Source organism: Panthera uncia, chromosome B1 (assembly GCF_023721935.1).
Source record: "Panthera uncia isolate 11264 chromosome B1, Puncia_PCG_1.0, whole genome shotgun sequence".
NCBI classification, from domain to species: Eukaryota; Metazoa; Chordata; class Mammalia; order Carnivora; family Felidae; genus Panthera; species Panthera uncia.
Window position 1 is genome coordinate 1,054,841 of NC_064811.1, and position 8,622 is coordinate 1,063,462.

The window sequence follows — 8,622 nt, forward strand, 5'->3', positions numbered from 1 at the left end:
CTACCAGGAAGGTCTGTTTCTGGACTCTCTCTCTCTCTCTCTGTCTTTTTAAAAGTTAATTAGTCTCCATGCCCAACGTGGGGCTTGAAGTCACAACCCTGGGATCAAGAGTCACATGCTCCTACCGACTGAGCCAGCCAGGTGCCCCTGGACTCTCTTCTCTTCCCTTCTCTCTCATTGGCCGGCTGTTCCCCAGACCACTAACCATTCTGAACTGAGGCACAGTCCCCCTGCCACTAACCTCCATGAGCCTCTGGCAAGTCAGTGCATTCACATAGCTCTTTCCTTTTTGGGGAAAGTTCATAGAGTGGGCTATTTGGATTGCGGTTGTTTAGGGCCCCTGACTCTCTCCATGCTGCGGGCCCTTCCGGGTTGAGCAGGAAGTGCCTATGTGTGCTTGCACCCCAGCAGGGCTGCTTGGGGTTTGCTGAGCTTCTTGGATATGTAAGTCAATGTTTTTGTCAACTTTGGAAGTTTCGCCATTATTTTGACAACTGTTTTTTTTTTTTTTTTCCTGTGTCAGTCCTACCTTTCTCTCCTTCTCAGGTTCTTTTTGTTTTTTATGAAGTTTTTTTTTTTTTAATGTTTGTTGATTAAAAATTTTTTTTTTAAATTTTTTTAATTTATTTTTGAGACAGAGAGAGACAGAGCACGAATGGGGGAGGCGCAGAGAGAGAGGGAGACACAGAATCGGAAGCAGGCTCCAGGCTCGGAGCCAGCATCAGCACAGAGCCTGACGCGGGGCTCGAACTCACGGACCGTGAGATCATGACCTGAGCTGAAGTCGGACACTTGACCGACTGAGCCACCCAGGCGCCCCATGTTTGTTGATTTTTTAAGAGAGAGAGAGAGAGAGAGAGACAGAGTGCAAGTGGGGGAGGGGAAGAGAGAGAAGGAGACACAGAATCCGAAGCAGGCTCCAGGCTCCAGGCTGTCACCACAGAGCCTGACACGGGGCTCGAACTCAAACCGAGAGATCATGACCTGAGCCAAAGTCGGGTGCTTAACCGACTGAGCCACCCAGGCACCCCATCTCCTTCTCAGGTTCTAACACACATATGTTAACCCTTTAATATTGTCCAGCAGGTGCCTGAAACGGCTTGCTCATGTTCTTCAACATTTTCCTGTTCTTCAGATTGGATAATGACCCTTAGTCTGTCTTTAAATTCACTCTTCTATCAGCTTCAGTCTGCTGTGAAGCCCATATGGTGATTTTTTTTGTCATTTGTAGGATTTTTATTTGGTACTTTTTAACAGCTTCTATTTTCTATTGAGATTTCTCTTCATTCATTAGGCCATACTTTCCTTTAATTATTGAGTATCTTAAAACAACTGCCTTAAAGTTTTTCTCTGTCAAACCTAAAATGGGGCTCAGGGTTGACTTCTGTCGATTGTCTTTTTTTCTCCTTGATAATAGCCACATCTGTTTTCTTTGCATGCTGAGTGACTTTATCGTTCATTGGTTGTTGTGGATAATACGGTATAGTCTCTATATTCTGTTATCTTCTTTTGACGACGACAGTGTGCGCTTTCCGAGGCCAGATCACTCAGAGCTCTGCAGCTTGCGCCTTCTCTCCTGCGGATTCCCACTCCAGGGGACGCCAGCCCTGTGTTGGGAGGACACTGGAGCAGCTTGTGGAGAGGCCCCTGCGGGGTGGAACGGAGGCCGCCTGCCAATAGCCAGAAACACCCGAGTCAGCCATCTTGGTAGCCCACCTGCCTCCCCAAAGCTGGCTCACCCACCCTGAATTCCCCACCAAAGAAACCGCACGTGATAACCGATGTCTACTGTTGTTTTCAACCATTAAGTTTTGGGGCAATGTGACACATGACAATCAAGAATAGACAAGTTCCCGGGGCATGGATCCCGGTGTCTCTGCCATGCGCCAGAGACGTTCGTGGGCTTGGACGAGGTGTCCACTCCAGCGGGCCCAGAGCTCCCACGACAGTTGTTCTCTGGCAAGCCTGGAGGCCTCACCATCCGTGCAGCCCCGTCCTCAGCCAAGGACAGTGGGAACTCTGAGACTCCCCTCTCCACGGATTCCAGCAGCACCACTGCGTCCTCAGCTCAGTAATACGGGGTGGCCTGGCTGGACGCCAGGGTGGGAGACTGCCACAGTAGCAAGCTGGGGTGGGCAAGGTGGACCTCGGGAATTTCCCTTCCCTGGGGATTGCAGTCCTGCATTTCCTGTTTTTCACACCTGAGAAGGGCTGCCTCATCTGTTTTGTCCATGTTAATGATTGGTCACAGTGGAGGGCCAGTCTGGCACAGGATTCTCTCCGATAGCCCATACGGAAGCCTCAATCAAATTTGTTTTTTTCAAAGGCAAGCTCTTTCTACATTTGTGGGCAACCTGGTGAGCTCTGAATCAAGCCTAGAATTTAGTTAGTGGTAATGGACTGACGTTGGTTTCTTAGTTGTGATAAAGCTACCACGGAAATGTAAGGTGTGGACATTAAAGGAAATGGGTGGGGGGAGCTCTGTGTCATCTGTGCATCTTTCCTGTAAATGTGACATTATTGCAATAAAAAATGTTAAATGATCCATCTGGCTGGTACAGGAGTGAGGGACAGGCTCTGTGTCCCGTGTGGCTTCCCAGCAGGCTGACTCTGAATGGCCGCTCCTGCTGTCTCCAGTCAGCCCCCAACTCAGGCTGGTGAAGCCGGTCGCTAGTCCAGAACAGCCGTGGTCCAAAGCGTCCCCCAAGCTGTTACCAGTGCTTACAATTCCCGGCAGGCCCAGGGCTTGGGAAGACCTTTCATGTTCTTCTTTTTGTTGTTCTGGGTTTTGAATTCCTGCAATCTTCATAATTAGAAAAAGAAGCGCTACTTTAGCGAAAGCCTGAATGAGTGGGCAGCGCTGGCCGCAGCCCTGACCCGAGTGGTCCTCGACCTGGGGCAGTCCCCGCGGAGGACGAGGGTGCGGGGGCCGCCGGAGGGACGGGCGCGGCATGGCGTAGGTGGCCCCTCCTCTCATCACTGTCCTCGGTGCTGCGGCATCGCTTCCTTCCCTCCGCCGAGGCTGCAGAGACCCAACCCGCCGGCAGCCGGGCCACGGGAGGTCGGAGGCAGGAAGAAGCGCCCCAGGAGCCGGGAGCGGGCGGGGCCGGAGCGGCGGGCGGGGCCTCGAGGCGCGTGGCCAATGGGCCGGGCGGCGCTTGTGGGGCGGGGCCAGGGCGGAGGCAGCCCCGCGTCCCCGGCTGGGGCAGGTCCCTAACCTCTGGGGTCGCCCGGCGGCCGCCTCTCTATCCCGCGGCCGGATCGCGCGAACTTGCCTGCCCGGCTACACGCGCCCCCCCTCGGCGCCCACCCCCACGCCGCGGCTGCCCGCGCCATCCCCCCCCCCCCTCCAGCCGGGCGTGCCCCGCGCTTCCTCGAGGGAAGGCCGCCGGGCAAATGGGAGCATGTGCCCTCAGGGAGGCGGGCTCTGACCTCACGCGGCCATTGCTTCCTGCCAGCCGCTCCCCACGGGCGCTGCCCTATTGCCCCGCTGTGCACACGGAAGCCTCACACCCTGCCCAAGGTCGTACAGCTAGTGAGAGAGATGTGGGTTGAACGGTGTCCGCCCAAAGATATGTCCAAGTCCTAACCCCCCTGCCTGTGAATGCGACTTTATTTGGAAATAGGGCCTTTGCAGATGCAATCAAATAAGGATGAAGTTCTTAGGGGGGCCCTAATCCAATGACTGGCGTCCTTAAGAGAAAATAGGGGTACCTGGCAGGCCCAGTTGGTGGAGCATGAGATTCTTGGTTGGGGTTATGAGTTGGGAGTCCCAACTTTGGGTATAGAGATTACTCAAAAAAAGTCTTTGAAAAAAAAAAAAAAAAAAAGAGGGGATGCCTGGGTGGCTCAGTCCATTAAGCAACCGACTTTCGATTCTGGCTCAGGTCATGATCTTGCTGTCTGTGTGATCAGACTCCACATCAGGCAGAGCCTGCTTGGAATTCTCTCACTCCTTGTCTTTCTGCCCCTTTCCGGCTTGTGTGCAAGCTCGCTCTCTCTCTCTTTCTCCTTCAACAATCTTTAAAAAATAAAATCTTAAAAAAAAAAAAAAGGAAGATAAAACAGACAGGTGGACACACAAGAAGGAGGCTGTGTGAAGACAGAGCCCAGGAGTGGACCGATGCCAAGGCAAGCCTAGGGACACCAAGTACTGCCCATCATCACCAGAAGCTGGGAAGGGACCAGGAAAGATGCCCCCTGAGAGCCTCAGAGGGAGCATGGCCCTACATGTGCCCCAGCTTCAGGCTTCTGGACTCCACAACTGTGAAACAGTAACTGTGTTGTTTGATGGCACTTTAGTGGGGCCCTAAACTACCTGTTAAAGTGCAACCAGGACTAGGAGACTGGCCATCCAGGTCCAGGCAGCAGTGCCACCTGGAGATAAACACAGAGTTGTGTGTACCTTCCAGAGGGACTCAGCCAGCCTGGGAAGGCTTCTGGAGAAAGTAGTCTCCCAGCTCAGATCTGATGTGCGGGCAGGGGGAGAAGAAGTTCAATTTGACATCCAACAAGGGTGGGTGGGTGTGGCTGTCCAAGGGGTGACATCCAGTGGGGAGGGAGTCAGCTTCAGACACTGGAGCTCTGGGGAGAGAGCTGGGCTGGAGAGGCACAGGCAGTGTCCTTCCCACTCTTGAAAGTCCAACACTGGCTGAGGAGTGGGTTTTGTGTGAAGGACACGGAGAAGTCATAGCAGGATTTTATTTTTATTTATTTTTTATTTTGTTAATGTTTATTTTCGAGACAGAGAGAGAGTGCATGTGCAAGGCGGAGGAAGGGCAGAGAAAGGGAGACAGAAGATCTGAAGCGGGCTCTGCACTGACAGCAGAGAGCCCGATGTGGGGCTCAGACTCACCAACCTTGAGATCTTGACCCGAGCCGAAGACAGACGCTTAACTGACTGAGCCACCTGGCGCCCCAAGGAGTCAAGCAGGATTTTAAACAGTTGGCTGACATGGTCAGTTTTGTGGTTTAGAAACATTCCCTGCTCTGTACTGACGGTGGGGAGCCTGCTTGGGATTCTCTTTCCGCCCCTCCCCCACTCATGTGCATGCTCTATCTCAAAATAAATAAAACTTAAAAAAGAAAAAGAGGGGCGCCTGGGTAACTCAGTTGAGCTTCCGACTTCGGCTCAGTCATGATCTCATGGCTCATGGGTTCGAGCTCCGTGGCAGGCTCTGTGCTGACAGCTCAGAGCCTGGAGCCTGCTTGGGATCCTGTCTCCCTCTCTCTCTGTCCCTCCCCTGCTCACATTCTCTCTCTCTCTCTCTCTCTCTCTCTCTCAAAAATAAAATAAACATTAAAAAACCACACAAAAGAAACATTCTCCTGGTTGAATGCAGAGCATGGACTGGAGGGGGCCAAGGCTGCCTCCTACTGGAGAGAGGCTGGATTAGAAGAGACGTAGGAAGTGGAGTCCCTGGAGGGTGTGGGGGAATGCTAGGTGGGGTCTCCAGGAAGCGGCTTTTGGGGGCAGGAGGGTCTGTGTTTGCCTCCAGGACCGGACCCTGGTCTTGGGCTTTGGTTTGCTCTTGGAGGTGACCACTGAGACTCTGATGACAGGTGCTTCAGGCCTCTGGGAGGCTCTGGGGGGGTCAGCCCCAAGGTGGAAGGAGAGAGGGTGGACAAACCTCCTGCTCAGGCCTCTTAGCCAGGACTTGGTTGGGAGACTCCTCAGCCAGGCTTCAGTCCACATGTCTATCTTCCCTGCCTGACAGCGACCCCCAAGCAACGGAGGGTTGGCCACTGTGGCCCTGAGGAGCCTTGCAGTGCTGCCTGCTGGCTCCTGGTGGCTGTCCCAGCAGACTGAAGTGGCCCTCGGGCCAGGTGGGAGCACAGGCAGAGCCAGACCTAGGAAAAGGCAAGTTTCCAAGTCTGGAGAGTGTAGCGAGTGGGCAGGGCTGGGAAGGGGCTGCTGGGAAGGTGGGGTGCGGGGAGGCCCCCCCCCCCCGCTCTGCCTGGGCTGGGGGAAGGGCCTCTATTCCTTCCCCTCCTTGGAGGCAGGGGCCACCTGGGGCATGGGAGGAGGGGTGGCTTAAGACTGCCAGTTTCTACTTGGAAGCCCTCTTTATTTGGCCAGGGATGGAGAAAGGCTGGGGTCAGAGTGCACACATCCCCATGGAAACAGCGATGAGCCTGGCCCCTCAGGGACCCTGGCCCTGGCAGGGGATGGGGCTCCTTGGGCTCAGGGGCCTGGGCTCTGCTTTTGGCAGCAGCTCTTCCGGGGAGGTCAGGCGGTGAGCTGCAGGGCCTGTGGTGGGGAGAAGCAGGGAGGCAGAGAGTGCTTCAGCCACGGCCGCACTGGAAACAAGAGGGAGACTGCAGTGTGCCTCCTGGAGCCGCATGCCCAGAGTAGGCGGCTAGTGGAAGGCAGGCGGCTAGAGGGGCACAGCAGCAGACCTCATGTTCAGGGGACTCCCCGCTCCTCTCGAGCCCTTGTTCTGTCTGCTGCTGCCAGCAGGCAGGCCTGGAGTCCTCTGGTTCTAAAGGCCTTGCCCAGCTGGCCTTGCCTGAGAAGGTGGGAGGGGTGCCGTGGGAGCTGAGATGGAGGGCAGCCGAACCCCACCAGGCCAGAGCGGGGCAGCGCTCGCTCCATCATCTGTTAATCGCCCGCCTCTGAGTACGGAGTTTTTGTCCAGAGAAACGACAGGAGTCTCTTTGAGACCCCGCCCCAGCTGCTGCCGTCCCTGTGTGTCTGGGATCCCTCTGGGCCCACCGGGCTTGGGGCTGTGCCTCTCATGGCGCTCCCCCGCACGCCTGGGGCCTGTTTTCCAGGAACATGTTTTCTCAGCCTGTCCCGCACGGAACTACCCAGGCTCCCAGAATTGCCAAGCTCTGTACGCACTGAAATAGCCACCCCAGGGACGACTGCCTACCTGTGGAAGCCTCACACGTGAACACCTGTGGGGGGCACAGATGTACCCGCACACGAAGGCCTCTTCACCCAGCAGTCCATCTGTGCATGGGGGGTGTCCTTAGTCTTCTGAGAGCCTCTTTTTCACACTGAGGGAGACTCAGCCATCGGAAATATGGTCTCCACAGGGCGAGACCCCTGGAGTGTGCAGGGCTGGGGGGCTGTCCTGCTGGTCAGGCTTGCTGAAAAGGGCTCAGGACCTCCTTGAGTCAGCCAGGCTAGGCCCAGGGAGGACTGCACTGGGCGGGAAAAGACCAGCCAGCCCCAAATCACTTTCTTCAAGAGAATCTAAACACACACTTGCATGTTTTGAATAAATTTGCATATTGATCACACTATTCTAAATGCATTTTTTTTTCCTCAGGAGAGGAGCTTTAATTCCAAATCTGTGAAATCAAATGAGAGATGGTGGTATCTGTCTTGTACTACGAGATTTATAAGACAGTTTTCAGGTTTGTTCCCCAGAGGGATCCTGGGCCCCCAGAAAGGACAAGGACACCTATTCTCCCCACAGCCGGACAGATACCAAGGCCAAATGGGAGCATGAATGAGCCACCGCCCAGCCGGACACCTTGCCAGGAGCTCCGGTGGAGTCTGGCAGTGACTGCTGGGGGGTCTCTTTAGTTATCTCGGGATCTCCAGCACCCTGCAAGGACACAGCACACATTAGGACCTCATGTATACCTTTTGGCTGGAAGCGTGAGCAATTCCCTAATTCCTTTCACTTGTGACACTGGGGAGGGTCTCATCCCTGCCCCGGCTTGCCCTATGCCAGTCCCTGCTCTGGTGGGAAGCAGCTTGGAGCCGGTCAGGGTGGGGACGCCGAAGTGCCCACGGCTAACGCAGAGTTTCCTACCAGGGTCCTACATTGGCGGAACTGTATGGACAGCCTTTGTATCCCCAGGCCCTCAGACACGGGACGCGGCTGCTCGGGGAAGGAGACCTGTGGTGAGATGGCTCTTTGCAGCTGAGGCCAACCCCGAAGAACGTGGCGGCTGGGGGCCGAACAGGAAGACCCTGCTTGAAAGGGGACCTGAGCGGCACATCGTCGTGTCCACCATACCGCCCCCTGTCCTTACCACAGCCAGAGTGATCTTCTCAAAGCTGTGCTCTGACCACAGGCTGGCATTCCTGAGCCGCCCTGCCCCGCTGCAGCCTCATTGGAATGGCACATCGCCCAGCAGTTCCAGGGACCGAGTCCTCACTCTGACCACAGATCCCCCACTCCACCCAGCTCCAGGCCAGACTTGAGACTGGGGACGGGGTGGGGAACCGCTGAATCCACGCCCTGCAGATACTCTGCAGGAAGACTCCGACACCAGCGAGCGGGCCAATCCTTCTCCGGCCTGTCCTCCACGCTCCCTCCCATTGTTTGGGACCATCGGAAGCCAAGTCTGTAGCGTAGGCTCCAGGAGCGCAGGCGTGTGTGTGTGTGTGTGTGTGTGTGTGTGTGTGTGTGTGTGTCTGTGTAGGGGCAGTTGGAACTTGACCTCCGCCTTCCCCGCGCCACCGCGCTTCCTGTCCCGGGCGCCTTCTTCCCGCCCCCGAGGTAGGGGCGTGGGTGACCACCTGGGTGCCGGGCTGGCAGCCCCCGCGGGCTGGCCCCGCGGTGCCGCGCGCACCGGCCACCGCACCGCAGCCCGAGTGGCTCGTGCTGAGAGGAGGACGCGCGCGGCTGCCCGACGTCCCAGATCCACCGCCGCGCGCCC

At 56.1% G+C, this 8,622-nt stretch overlaps 1 long non-coding RNA gene across 1 annotated transcript in view; it reads right to left on the reverse strand.

Moving 5' to 3' along the window:
- Window positions 1-739: 739 nt before the first annotated feature.
- The window catches only part of LOC125922558 (uncharacterized), a 92,470-nt gene continuing 84,587 nt past the window's right edge, over window positions 740-8,622 (reverse strand). The window contains exon 3 of the long non-coding RNA XR_007457697.1: window positions 740-773. This is a non-coding gene — a long non-coding RNA (uncharacterized LOC125922558). The remainder of the gene's footprint in view (window positions 774-8,622) is intronic.